Consider the following 12,439-nt stretch of genomic DNA (forward strand, 5'->3'; position numbering starts at 1 on the left):
AGTGTTATTTGAATTCGATTTCTCACTTTTTGAAAGTAAGTATTCGGTGCTTAACTTTTTCGCAAATTTGAAACAGGTCTTTCCGTAATTTTTCCATCCATTTTTCTAAGAGTAATGATTCACGACCACCTAAATATACAACTTTTCACCACCTTGTTTATGTGGCAAGGTGGTCCCCCACCTTAATTTATTTTTAAAAAATAAAAAAATTCAAAAAGTAGTGGGGGACCACCTTGGACCACCTTGCCACATAGGCAAGGTGGTGAAAAGTTGTATATTTGGGTGGCATTGAATCATTATTCTTTTTCTAAATACCGTTAGTGCTACGTCAACACTTTCGCCACATCATCTTAAAATAATATTATTTTATTTAATTATTAATTTAAAAACTTAAAAATATTTTTTTATAAAAATAAAATAAAAATAAAATAAAAATAAATAAAAAAAAAAAAAAGGGGTAAGAGATTTGGGGGGCTGCCACCGTTGGAGAGGGGGTGGCCAACGGTGGTGCTGCTCCCTTTGGAGTGGCCTGCGCAAAGGTAGTTGGTATCAGAAGAAGATGAAAGTTTATCATTCTGTGATCTACTGGTCATTAACTGTTGAACTGTTTGACCAAAGAAGACGACCCAAAAAGAAAAGAAAATGCTTTGGCCATTCAAAACCAAGAAGATCAGTTCGATTTCAGCTCAAGGGAGCTCTCTTTTGAAAGAATAAAAAATGTGTGCGGTAGATGAGGTTTTATTTCAAGGTCAAATCCTCCCACTACGCCTCTCAATCAACTCAAACGCGGGCTTGCCCCGTTTCCAGCATGAAAGCCAAAAAATTACAGGGACGTCCAATAGCTCAAGCAGCAATAGCTCAAGCAGTATCATCAGACTAACGAATTACAAGCCAAAATTCCAAAACAATTTCCTTACGTGCCCAAACCCCAGATCAAGGTTTCCAAGAAACAACATTCTTACAACTAATCAAGTCATTGAGACATTTCTACAAACAACTTGTATGGGGTGTCTCCTACTAGATTTGGAGAAGTTATTTTTATTTCAAACAATTTCCTTTTTACAACAACATCAATCAAAATTGTATTTCAACAACAAAAACCCATAGAAAGCAATTTGATAAGCTTGAAAATTAATCCCGATGTGGTTGACTGAGTAGCCCCATTTTTTGGGTCACAATCATGTTAGTTTGGTTTCATATTCATAATGGCATGTAGAAGCAAGAGAATTGTTGTCGACAAACAGATTTTAATTCCCCTAAGCTTCCCTTCTGTAAGAACTCAAAAATTAGAGAAATTGAGTCATCAGAATGGCAAAAACCAAGAATTTTAACAATGTTCCTATACCTGATCTTTGCTAATGTCTTGATCTATGCCTTCAAACTTTTGGATGAGTGGCTCCCATAATTAACAAACTTCTTTACTGCAACAACTTCCCCACTCAATAAACCCAAAATGAGAACTCTACCAAATGCTCCACCACTTCCTACTGCATTTTTTTCATTCATTCCCAAAACCAAATCATACTCAGTGACTCTAAGAGGATAGAAGAATACCAGGCGCCAACTTCCCATTTGATGCTTGGAAGTGAATCGGGGCAAAACACATAAAAGTTACACCTAAAAGTGGGAGATCCAGAAGCTGAAATAAGCTTTTTGAATTCCGCAGGTGTTGAAAGGAAAGGAGTTTGGTGAAACCCATTAGAGTTTTTTATGCTTGGAAGTGAATTGGAGAAAATCCCAAAAAAGCTATGCCTGTAAATGGGAGATCCAAGTGATGAAATAGGGTTTTCTAGTATCGAAAGCCACCCTAAGGATCGAGGGAGCCGCATGGCCACCCCCGACCCTAGAGGGTGGCTCGCAGGCCACCCCCCTCCCCACCGGCAGTCCCCCCAAATCCCTTACTTTTTTTTTCTTTTTTTCTTTTAAAAAAAAACATTATAAGTTTTTAAATTTATAATTTAATAAAATAATATTATTTTAAGATGATGTGGCGAAACTGTTGACGTAGCACTAATGGTGGTTAGAAAAATGGATTGGAAAATGACGGAATGACCTATTTCAAATTCACGAAAAAATTAAGCATCGAATACTTACTTTCAAAAAGTAAGGAATCGAATTTAAATGGTGCTCCGACTCAGGGATTTATTAGACATTTACCATATAATTTTAAACTCTTTTTAGGTTTTTTTTTCATAATTAATATTAATTTTTTAATAACATTATTACACTGCTAATATTATTATATCGAATAATATTATGCCAAATAATATTTATACACAATAATAAATACTACACATCAATTAATATTATCATATTAATCTTATAATAACACCAATTGGACTAGTAATATTATTATACTAATAATATTATTCTGATTTAACTTCTGAATATTTGAATCTATTTATTTAATCATTTAGCAATATTATTAGGGTCTATTAGTAGTCCTTTTTATTAATTTTGTAATCCAGAATTAATAAAACTAGTGAATATTTATTTTCATAAACATTCATAAATATTGGAGTCATTTTATTTAATCTTAAATTCTAATTTAAGACGCTATATCCCAAGGTTTAAAATATGGGGCGCTATATCCCTTCCCCCTTAACAGAATTTTGTCTTCGAAATTCATAAACTATGCTATACATAAAGTTTTCACTAAAGGAGAATTTAGATTTCTAAATTCTAAATTAAGTGGCTCAGATTTTAAACATAGTACCTAGTCGCTATAAATAAGTTACTCTAACCGTCACCACTTAAAAGTGTTCTAAGGAATGAAAAATAATGCATATTTTCTCTCTAGCATCTTGCCATAACACCCTAACTTATATGATCTTCTATCTGACCTTTACTATCCACATCATTTCTATTTCTCCGCTTCAGTGTAAATGCTTGTTCTCATCATAGACGTCGTCTACTTTGTTCATCTGTGTTGTAGAACCTGATCAGATCATTATATTTTCAAAAACCTCAAGTAATATACTAGATTTTTATCTTACTCTTTATTGTTGAAATTCCACCTCCCTATTCTAAGGAAGAAACTTATTCAAGATCCAACGACTTGATTACAAGTACATCCTTAGTTATCCTTAGGGGTTGGAGTTTCTTTTCATTAGAAAATCCTTTAACATTAATCGAGGTTTAACCTTTCATATTCTCAAGTAAGAAATAGTCCTTAATTCTTCATACCTCGAAAAACATAAATCATATTATTCACACTAAACAAAAATATAAATCAAGATATTGTTTACTTCAATTATCCCCAAATACAGATTAGTGGAAGACTGAAATAGATTTCATTTTGTTTGACCTTAAATTGACTCTCAGTCTATGGGATTCTCCAAATAGCAATTCTCAAATAGCTAGCCATTTCATCCAATCAATCACATTGAGCTCAGAAATTTGTAGGCATCATTGCAATTATTCCTTACTAAAATAATTCTTGTCCCTTTTTCTTTTCTTTTATTATTTTTATTTTTATCTACAAAAAGAGTGTAAGAAAATAATGTCTCTAAAACATATCTTCAAATTATTCTGTTTAGACATTATTCCAACGTTCTATAGTATGGTTCAACCTCAAAACATAGTTCAGATGATAATCAGATATATACCAGATTCCCAATTCAGTAAATCAGTAATGAACCAACTTTAAGATCATCTAGGTATAAACATCAAATTCTATAAATCAGCTACTTAGTTCTTGTTACCTTATTTAGGGATAACATTCCTTGGCTGTCACGCAATATTTCTCACTTTCCTAAAAATCAACTAGACATCGATATAAGTGATATATCATAACATATTCTTCACATTATCAACATATATATTGGATAATAATCCCAAGTCTTTCATTATCTATTCTCTTGTCATGACCTCAATAAAAGACTTAACATCATTAATCCATAAATATAATTTCAATCCAAATGAACCTTACAATGGATTTATCTTCACATATTATTTTCTTCAACAATAAATATTCAACTCATATTTCTATAATGTCACCATAATTCTTTCAATATCTAAAATCATATCTCTTTAATCCCATGGTTTACAATCATTTCAAAATATAAACTATCATCAAAGTTTTGATCTTTGGCTGATATCATATAATCAATATTTAATCAATTTTTTTTTTCAAGGCGCATCTTGTCAAGAAGTAAGGGTTTCCATCATTGTTCTTTGGTCATCATTGTTTGATCGCGGTGAAGATCGACCAGTCATAGTAAAAAGACAATCAACCAATTAAATAAACACACTTTAGTGGCAAAGATAATCGATCAAACATAAATTAATGGGATAATTGCATCGTTGGTCCCTGTGGTATGCCATAATTATTTTTCACTCCCTATGGTTTAAAAAATTCATGGAAGGTCTCTGTGCTATGCAATAATTACAAATCGATCCCTAGCGTCAAATTCTATTAAATTTTTTAACATATTCCGTCAAATGCCACGTCAGCGCCACGTGTCGCCAATAAAATGGCGACACGTGTCGCCAATAAAATGGCGACACGTGTCCATCTTAATAAAAAATATAAATTTATTAATAAATAAATAAATATACTTATTTTTTAAAAAAATTAAAATTCAAAAAAAAAAAAGAAAAAAAAAAGCAAGGGGTGGCTGGGCCACCCTTTGGGGGTGGCCGCGGGCCAATCATGCCACCCCTGGGGGTGGCGCGCGGCCACCCTTGGATCTTAAAGGCCACCCCCATTAGCTGGGGGCGGCCAGGCCACCCCTTGCTTCCCGTTTTTCTTTTTCTTTTTCTTTTTCTTTTTTTTTTGTTTTTTTTTTTTAAAAAAATTAAGTATTTTTAGTTATTTTTTAATAAATTTATATTTTTTTTATTAAGATGGACACGTGTCGCCATCTTATTGGCGACACGTGGCGCTGACGTGTAGAGCTAACAAATTCCGTCAAAATGGTGGACGGAAAATCGACTTAGGGAGTAAAACGTAATTATTGCATAGCACAGGGACCTCCCATGAACTTTTTAAACCATAGGAGTGAAAAATAATTATGGCATACCACAGGGACCAATGGTGCAATTATCCCTAAATTAATACATAAAACCTGTCATCTTACTATTTCTTATGACCTAGGAATTATAGTAAATCAATCCTAAGCATCATGTGACATAAATTCCAATCTAAACCTCAACATTCTCAAATTTTCATGTTTCTTCAAATAATCAATTCTTGGTTACCATAGAACTTTTATTTCAAAATTTAATCAGTAAATCCATTGTTACTTGGAAATGGCTACATTAATACCCTATTATGAATTTAGCCGCTCATCGTGGTGTTGGGATGGCCTCTTGTCATGTTCTTCTCCTCTTCAATTTGTCAAGCCTCCAAGAAGAATTTTCTGTCTAAAGCTAAGCACCCATTCTCTTGAAGCTTAGGGGTCTATTTATAGGAAGCAAACAAGCTCTAGAAGCCCTAAGAATTTCAGAAAAATCGTACTTGAGTCTCATAGTCAAATTAGGAAGCAATCCTAGTTCAAATTGGAATAAGATTCGTCCAGATTTACGGTCATTTATTGCGGGGCGATTTTGGCATAGTAAACATTCAAATCAGTCATACTTGTTGCATATTTTATTAGCTTTTCAACGCCACCAATTTCATTGCAATCTGAGACTTGAGCAAAAAATTATGATCAAAATACTGAGACGTGTGCAGAATCCAAATTTGAATCCAATCCGAATTTGACTCTTATTGGAGAAATTCTGATTTAATTTTTTTTATTGATTTGATTAAACTTAACCACATCTTCTAGGTCTTCTCAAAGTGTGCTTTAAGACCAAAATCAATGGAATTAATTGCATGTTTATTTAAAACCCGAAAACAATAAAATAACACAAAATCAAATAAATAACAATACTAAGGAATTAACATATGCAAGTTAAGGAGATTGAATGTGCAACATTTGACACTTATCAGGACTTAACAAAATATCCTAACATATTTAGCTAAGTGAAAGGGCTAGGTAAGTGGTTGATTGCAACTTTTTAAAATTTCGAAAATATTGCAATTAGGTAGAAGTTAGAGGGGAGTAAGTGTAATTTTCTCTTCTTTTATTATTGTCATTGTACTCATTTCCTCATATATTTCAATTAGGTGGAATTTGGAGGCGGTTTCTTGTAGCGATCGATACAAAGAAGTTAGAGTATAATGAAGAAGTTGAAGCAAACCCTATGGGCAAGGCCTCTGCTAAGTAGAAGAAGTAGTATGACCTTTAAAAAGGTGCCTTGATAGTGGAGTATAATGCGTGTCTTTATTAGTTAAATAATGAAAACGTATAAATAACTATGTTTATCATGAATATTGGTTGACTCTTGTCTTGGTGCAAAAGAATGCCACCCTCGCGGCCAACTCCACTGGGGTGGGAGCTCTCCATGACCCACTTCCGAAGAAACCCACCACTAGCAGCAGAGGGGATTTCCCACCACTAAACTGATAGAGCGCTAATTTGGCAAGGCTTACATGGATATTTGTATAAATGTTGTAATTTGATTGGACTATCTGATTTTCTAGATACATGTGGCAAATAATTATTCTTGACAACAATACACGGAATGAATGATTTTACACAACCAAAAAGTTTGGGGACCAATTTTATTACTTTTGAAAATCCAAGTACTGATTGATAAACATCAAAATTAAAGCACAAGGACCAATTTTGAATTTAACCCATTATATATATTCACCTATCTCGTGCTATTTTTTCCTTGAGCTATTTTTTTCTTAAGGATGGTAAATTTTAGGTTTTGGGAGCTTGGAAAGGTAAAGAGTTAAATTGGATTCTTATATTTAATTGGTGGGGAAGGTTTTGGTATCTTCCATTTCCTTTCCTAGTTTCCAAACAACACATTTGCTCTAAATATATTATTGTTTCTATATGTCAGATGCTTGTGGGCTTCAGCAAGAATGGGATCTTTCCCTCCCTTAGATCTACTACCAAATTTATTTTTGCATTCTCTCCAAAATTTGAAGCACAAAGTTGAAGAAGATCCTATAGTCATTTCCACAATTCTAGCTCCAGTTAAGCTTCCTTTACTTTATTGAGACGCGTTGTCAAATCTTAACTTGATGTCATAGTTTATACCACGCCGGATTGCACTTTTTTTTTTCTTTTTTCTTTTTTTAAAGAAAAACTATACTTACCCTACTTAAACTACCATCCAATTTATAATGTCCATCATGAACCATCCAAATTTTAAAAGATTACAATGGACCCTATCAAACTACTAGACACTTCCACTTTGCATATATGCCCATTATGGCAGCATTTCCTGTTAACTTGAATGAAAATTGCATAACATTGCCGTAATGAAATAAAATGTCCATTACACCCTTATTAGATGTATGAAAAATGCAATTATACTCTTAGATTAAAAAAATAAAGATGCGGGTCTCTAGTCGCGCGTGTAGACAACGGCCAGACCCTGGGTCTGTAATCATTGAGACCCTAAGCTTGTAGAATCTAATGTTGGGGTATAATGAGTATTTTAAGTCACGTGTATCACTCATATAATATATATATTTTTTGTCGGATTAATAGAAAATTTAAATGGAGGGGTTAAGTGAAAGAGTTAGATAGTTAAAGGCTTAATTAAGGTTGATTACAACTTTTTAAAATTTAGGAAATAATCTAATTAGGTGGAAGTTGGAGAAGAGAGTGAGTGTATATAGTTTTTTTCTTTATTTTATTATTGTCACTGTACTTGTTTCCTCCTGCTCCATGTACCATGACAGTGTTAAAATATTGATTACATTATTGAATTTATTTATTCTCGTGGACTTTAGCTTTTGAGACGAGAGATAATTTAATAAAGAGTGTGTTGATCCAGAATGTGAAATGAAAGGAAGTGGTGATTACATCCTTGGTAATGCTTTCTTTAATTAGTTCCCCAGCTAGCTCAAACCCTTTAAGTGAAATGCAAGGCAAATGATGGTTCCTGTGAGCCTTTTACAATAAGAAGGATACCATTTCCAACCCCACATATTGCTGAAAGATTCTACCATGTGTTGCATGGCTTCATTACTGCTGCTGTGGGGCCTATGCATGCAAGTTTAGAGTCCCTCTGCGGCAGTTGTAAGATACAAGTTCGAACTTGTATCTTACAACTGCCGCAGAGGGACTCTCTGATTTTTGCTTATAAAAAGAGGGGGAGCTCTTATCTTTTGGTTGTGCCTGCAAAACTGCATTAATTTCGTGACCTAAAGACTACGACAAAACAAACTTTCTCTATAGCAGGTACTCTTTTCTTCTCTCTTTTTTTTCAAGGGCTTTATATATACCTTTCTATATATATATACATACTCTGATATCGCTTAGGTTTATTTGTTAAGCTCAAAGTTTCCTACGTTTACTCTAGTTACGTTGTAGCATAAACATGCAGTGAGTTGACCCAAAATTTGATTTTGTTTCGACATTTATTCTTTGAGTTTTGGTTTGGTCATTTGCAAAGATACACAATCTCATAGTTTCTCTATTTAATTCTAGAGTAACATTTGGGCTTCAATTCATAATATCATGAGAACTATTTAAATTTGTCAAATCCCTCCTAATTTCTTTTTGCCTTCATATTTTCTTTATTAATTATCTCCATATTATTTTCCAACATAAGATATATCTTGAGAACAGAAATTATTTGTCAAATTAAAACTTTACACTTGCTAAGCCACATTACTTGCATTGATCACCATATGCAACAAGAACATGCAGCAACCCCAACCCAACCCCAACAACACAAAAACACAAAGAAACCTCGTTTCCTCATATGCGTATATAATAACACATTTTGGTGTCTTGATGCTTTCTGCAATTATGTCAAATCCCACAGATAAAACAAAAATGAACTTGAGAAAGTTACCATAAATTAACACTTTTTTAAAGTTTAGATACATTTTTTTAAAACTAATGAAAGATTAGAGATTATAAATAAAGTTTTTCAAAAAAAAAAAAAAGTTAATCGTTTAATTTTTATTCTAACATACATTAAAATGATTTGCCATCAATACAAGGTAAATACAATAAAAAGCCGCAGGTAACTAGCTTGCAATCAATGCTGTTGAGTCCATTTGGAATCAAATCGTGGGTAGATAACTAGATTCTTGAATGGAATTCGATTAGATTCTTAAAGGATAAGAATTCTATTACTAATTAGACTGTTCAAATAACACAAAAATTCAAACAGTTTAACAAAAAGGGTTGCAGAAATTGATGGAATTAGTATTACGTCGATCACCATAGTGTTTAGGTAACTATCAACGTACAGTTGTCGATCAACAAGAGTCAAGATTACCATCAGCCCTCATCACATTTGCGTCTGTGCATGAAGTCTATCACGTGAGTGAAGCAAATGGCAGTCTACTCGTGATTTTGAAGCAATCATATGCGTGTTCGTAAGGTGCTTGTGGCGGGAGCAATACAAATTCGATTGGTGATGGGATTCTTGTGTGTCCAACCTTTTTGTCTTGTAGTCTTTGCTTTGTTTAAGATTTTCTCACCAAAAATGTTGGAAAAAAAAATTGTGGATTTAAGCCAAACAAAAAGCTTCTAGGCTAAATATCAAAATTTCCAAAGAAAAAAAAAATCCATTTAATGGCCTTACACCCTAGAAAATAAAATTATATAGATCAATGGCCTCTTAAACTAACTTGACATAACACATTTTCACACTTTTTCAGCGTACTCATTATTGTCCTTAGAGCTTCATTCCCTCTTCGACAGTTCAACTCGATATTCCCTTTGTTTTTAGTTTCCCTCTTCCTTTTTTTTTTTTTTCTTTTCTGCAAGCAAAGAACGGAAACACCTAAAAGATACATATATATTACAGAGGATCACTAAAGTCTGAAGAAGACTCCGTATTTGATAAGTATTTCTTCTTCTTCCTCTTCTTAACTAATCTAATTGTATTGTGTTATTTGATATATAGATAAAGTTAACTACTTTTTGTTTTAACCTATGACTATTAGGCCCCCGAACAGGCCACACCTACATTGATAGTCAACACGAAACTTCATTATTGTTAGTCTTTTGGTGTAGGCATGTGATTTAGTGAAAGCAAATGCCAAGTCCCGTTCATGATGTTGATTTTTTTATATATATATGTTAATTATGCAATGATTTTGTTTAATTTTTTTTAGTTATTTGTTTATTGGTTTTTTTTTTTTTTTTGGCTAAACAAAGCATAGAATCAATTACTTGTTCAGTTGTTTGTCAAAAGAAAAAAAAATATCTATAACATCTAATTAAGTTCGTATTTGTTCTCTTAACTTGTGCACATATTTTGGTTAACTTGTAAGAAAAATAAGTTATATCAGCTATATGAGATAAAACAATTTATTGAGAAAAAAAAATATTATCTTATTAATTAAACCTGCAAGGAAAAAAAAAAAAAAAATCATGGCTCCACCACTGATTTAGCTGCAATTTTTCAATTGCCAGGGCTTTGGCCCCGCCCTTAAAGGATGAATTAGCATTTTGTGTTCATATATATATATTTCTCTGTCATGAATACTGATCACTGAAGGAATTATTCTTTTGCCAACTGATCAAACAGTTGAACTTTACCCGTAAAAACAAAATGAAAGACCTAAAAACAATGATCAAACTCAAAGTAATTATAGTCAATGCAAGACTATAATTGACTGACTGAGATACTTATCTTTCTAAATTTTGTTTTTACGTTTGATCAGTGTATGAAAGATTTGTTGATTATTGTGTTATATATATATATATATATATATATATATATCAGGGATTGTCAAAGTCTTGTTTGATCACAAAAATGGAATTTCTTGACAGAGAAAGAAAGCAAATGAGTGATCATTTAATCGACATAGCAGACCCTCATGTTCCATTGGCAGATTCAATGGGAAAGGAGTTGCAAAGCTTGAAATATTATCCTTTATTCCTTGAATGTATTATTTATAAAGTTCCTGAGTGACTACACCGTGCCAAGAAAAGTGCCTACACACCAAAGGTAGTCTCCATCGGCCCACTTCATCATGGTATTGATGAAGCCTTAAAAGCCATGGAAGAACATAAAATGAGGTACCTAGGAGATTTTATTGAAAGGACCGGCGAAAGGTTGGAGTTCTTTCTTGACTTTGTAAGGGAGAATGAAGCAAAACTTCGCGGTAGTTATGCAGAAACCATTCACCTTTGCAGCGATCAATTTGTGAAAATGATTCTAGTGGACGCCGCCTTCATCGTGGAGGTCTTGCTCAAGTCGTCTAACCCTAAACTACAGGATGAAAATGACCGGATATTTAAGAAAACGTGGTTGATACAGGATGTTTGGACCGACATGCTGTTGCTTGAAAATCAACTTCCATTCTTCATTCTCAAGGATCTTTTTGAAAAATACAGCAAAGAAGTCCTGTCGGAAAATCCGACACTCGGTAAGCCTACAAAATACTTCTTCAAATACAGAATGGAATCGCCAGGAATACAAGACAGATGGGAAGAGTTCTCTTCTGGTTGTTTCGAAATTAAACATTTTGTTGATCTCCTACGACACGTGCAATTAAAGCCTAGTAAGAGGGATGAAATGAAACTTCAAAAGCTAACCATACCCACCATGACAGAGCTACACCAGGCCGGAGTCACGTCTCAAGTGCCAAGAAGCAAAAATATATTTGACATAAAATTCGACAAAACCAAAGGGATACTGGAAATCCCAAGTTTTATTTTCAATGCTGAACAGAACTCACAATCCGAAATTCACTGGCCTTTGAGCAACGCCATTACAGTGAGAACTACATCAATGATTATGTTATCCTTATGAATCGGCTTGTTGAAACTCACAAGGATATAGAGTTGCTGGTGAAGGAGGGAATTGTTGAGAATAGGTTTAACAACACTAGAGAAGGGTCAAATTTTCTTAACAAACTTGCGGATGGGGCTATTTTGGACCAGGATAAATTCTATTTTGCTAGTCTTTCTGAAGACCTGAACACTTACTACAAAACCCGATGGCACAAGTGGAAGGCAAACTTGAGACAAAAATATTTCAGAACACCATGGGCCGTCATTTCGATTCTTGCAGCTACTTTTTTGTTTATACTTACTATCATACAAACAGTATGTTCTGTTATGACTATATAAGAACATGGGGCATATCGATCATTGTTTACATGTGCATATTGTTCTTTATATATACATGTAGTACTTAAGGTGTATTAAATATGGTTTAATTGTGCTAATTAATGAGATTATTATACAGAAGATCTAAACCATAACAGTAATGATTTATTGCCACCTTTTTATACAACTTTTTACCACCTTGCCTATGTGGCAAGGTGGTCCCTACTACTTTTTGAGTTTTAAAAATAAGGAGACCACCTTGCCACATCCGCAAGTTTGTTAAGAAAATTTAGGTTACAATTAATTACAATTACAAATTTTTACAAAATCTAGAGTTCAATTAC

At 33.4% G+C, this 12,439-nt stretch overlaps 1 pseudogene; it reads left to right on the plus strand.

Moving 5' to 3' along the window:
* Positions 1-10,794: 10,794 nt before the first annotated feature.
* Positions 10,795-12,116, plus strand: LOC133871433 (UPF0481 protein At3g47200-like; annotated as a pseudogene).
* The last annotated feature ends 323 nt before the right edge of the window (positions 12,117-12,439 follow it).

Source organism: Alnus glutinosa, chromosome 6, assembly GCF_958979055.1.
Source record: "Alnus glutinosa chromosome 6, dhAlnGlut1.1, whole genome shotgun sequence".
NCBI lineage: Eukaryota > Viridiplantae > Streptophyta > Magnoliopsida > Fagales > Betulaceae > Alnus > Alnus glutinosa.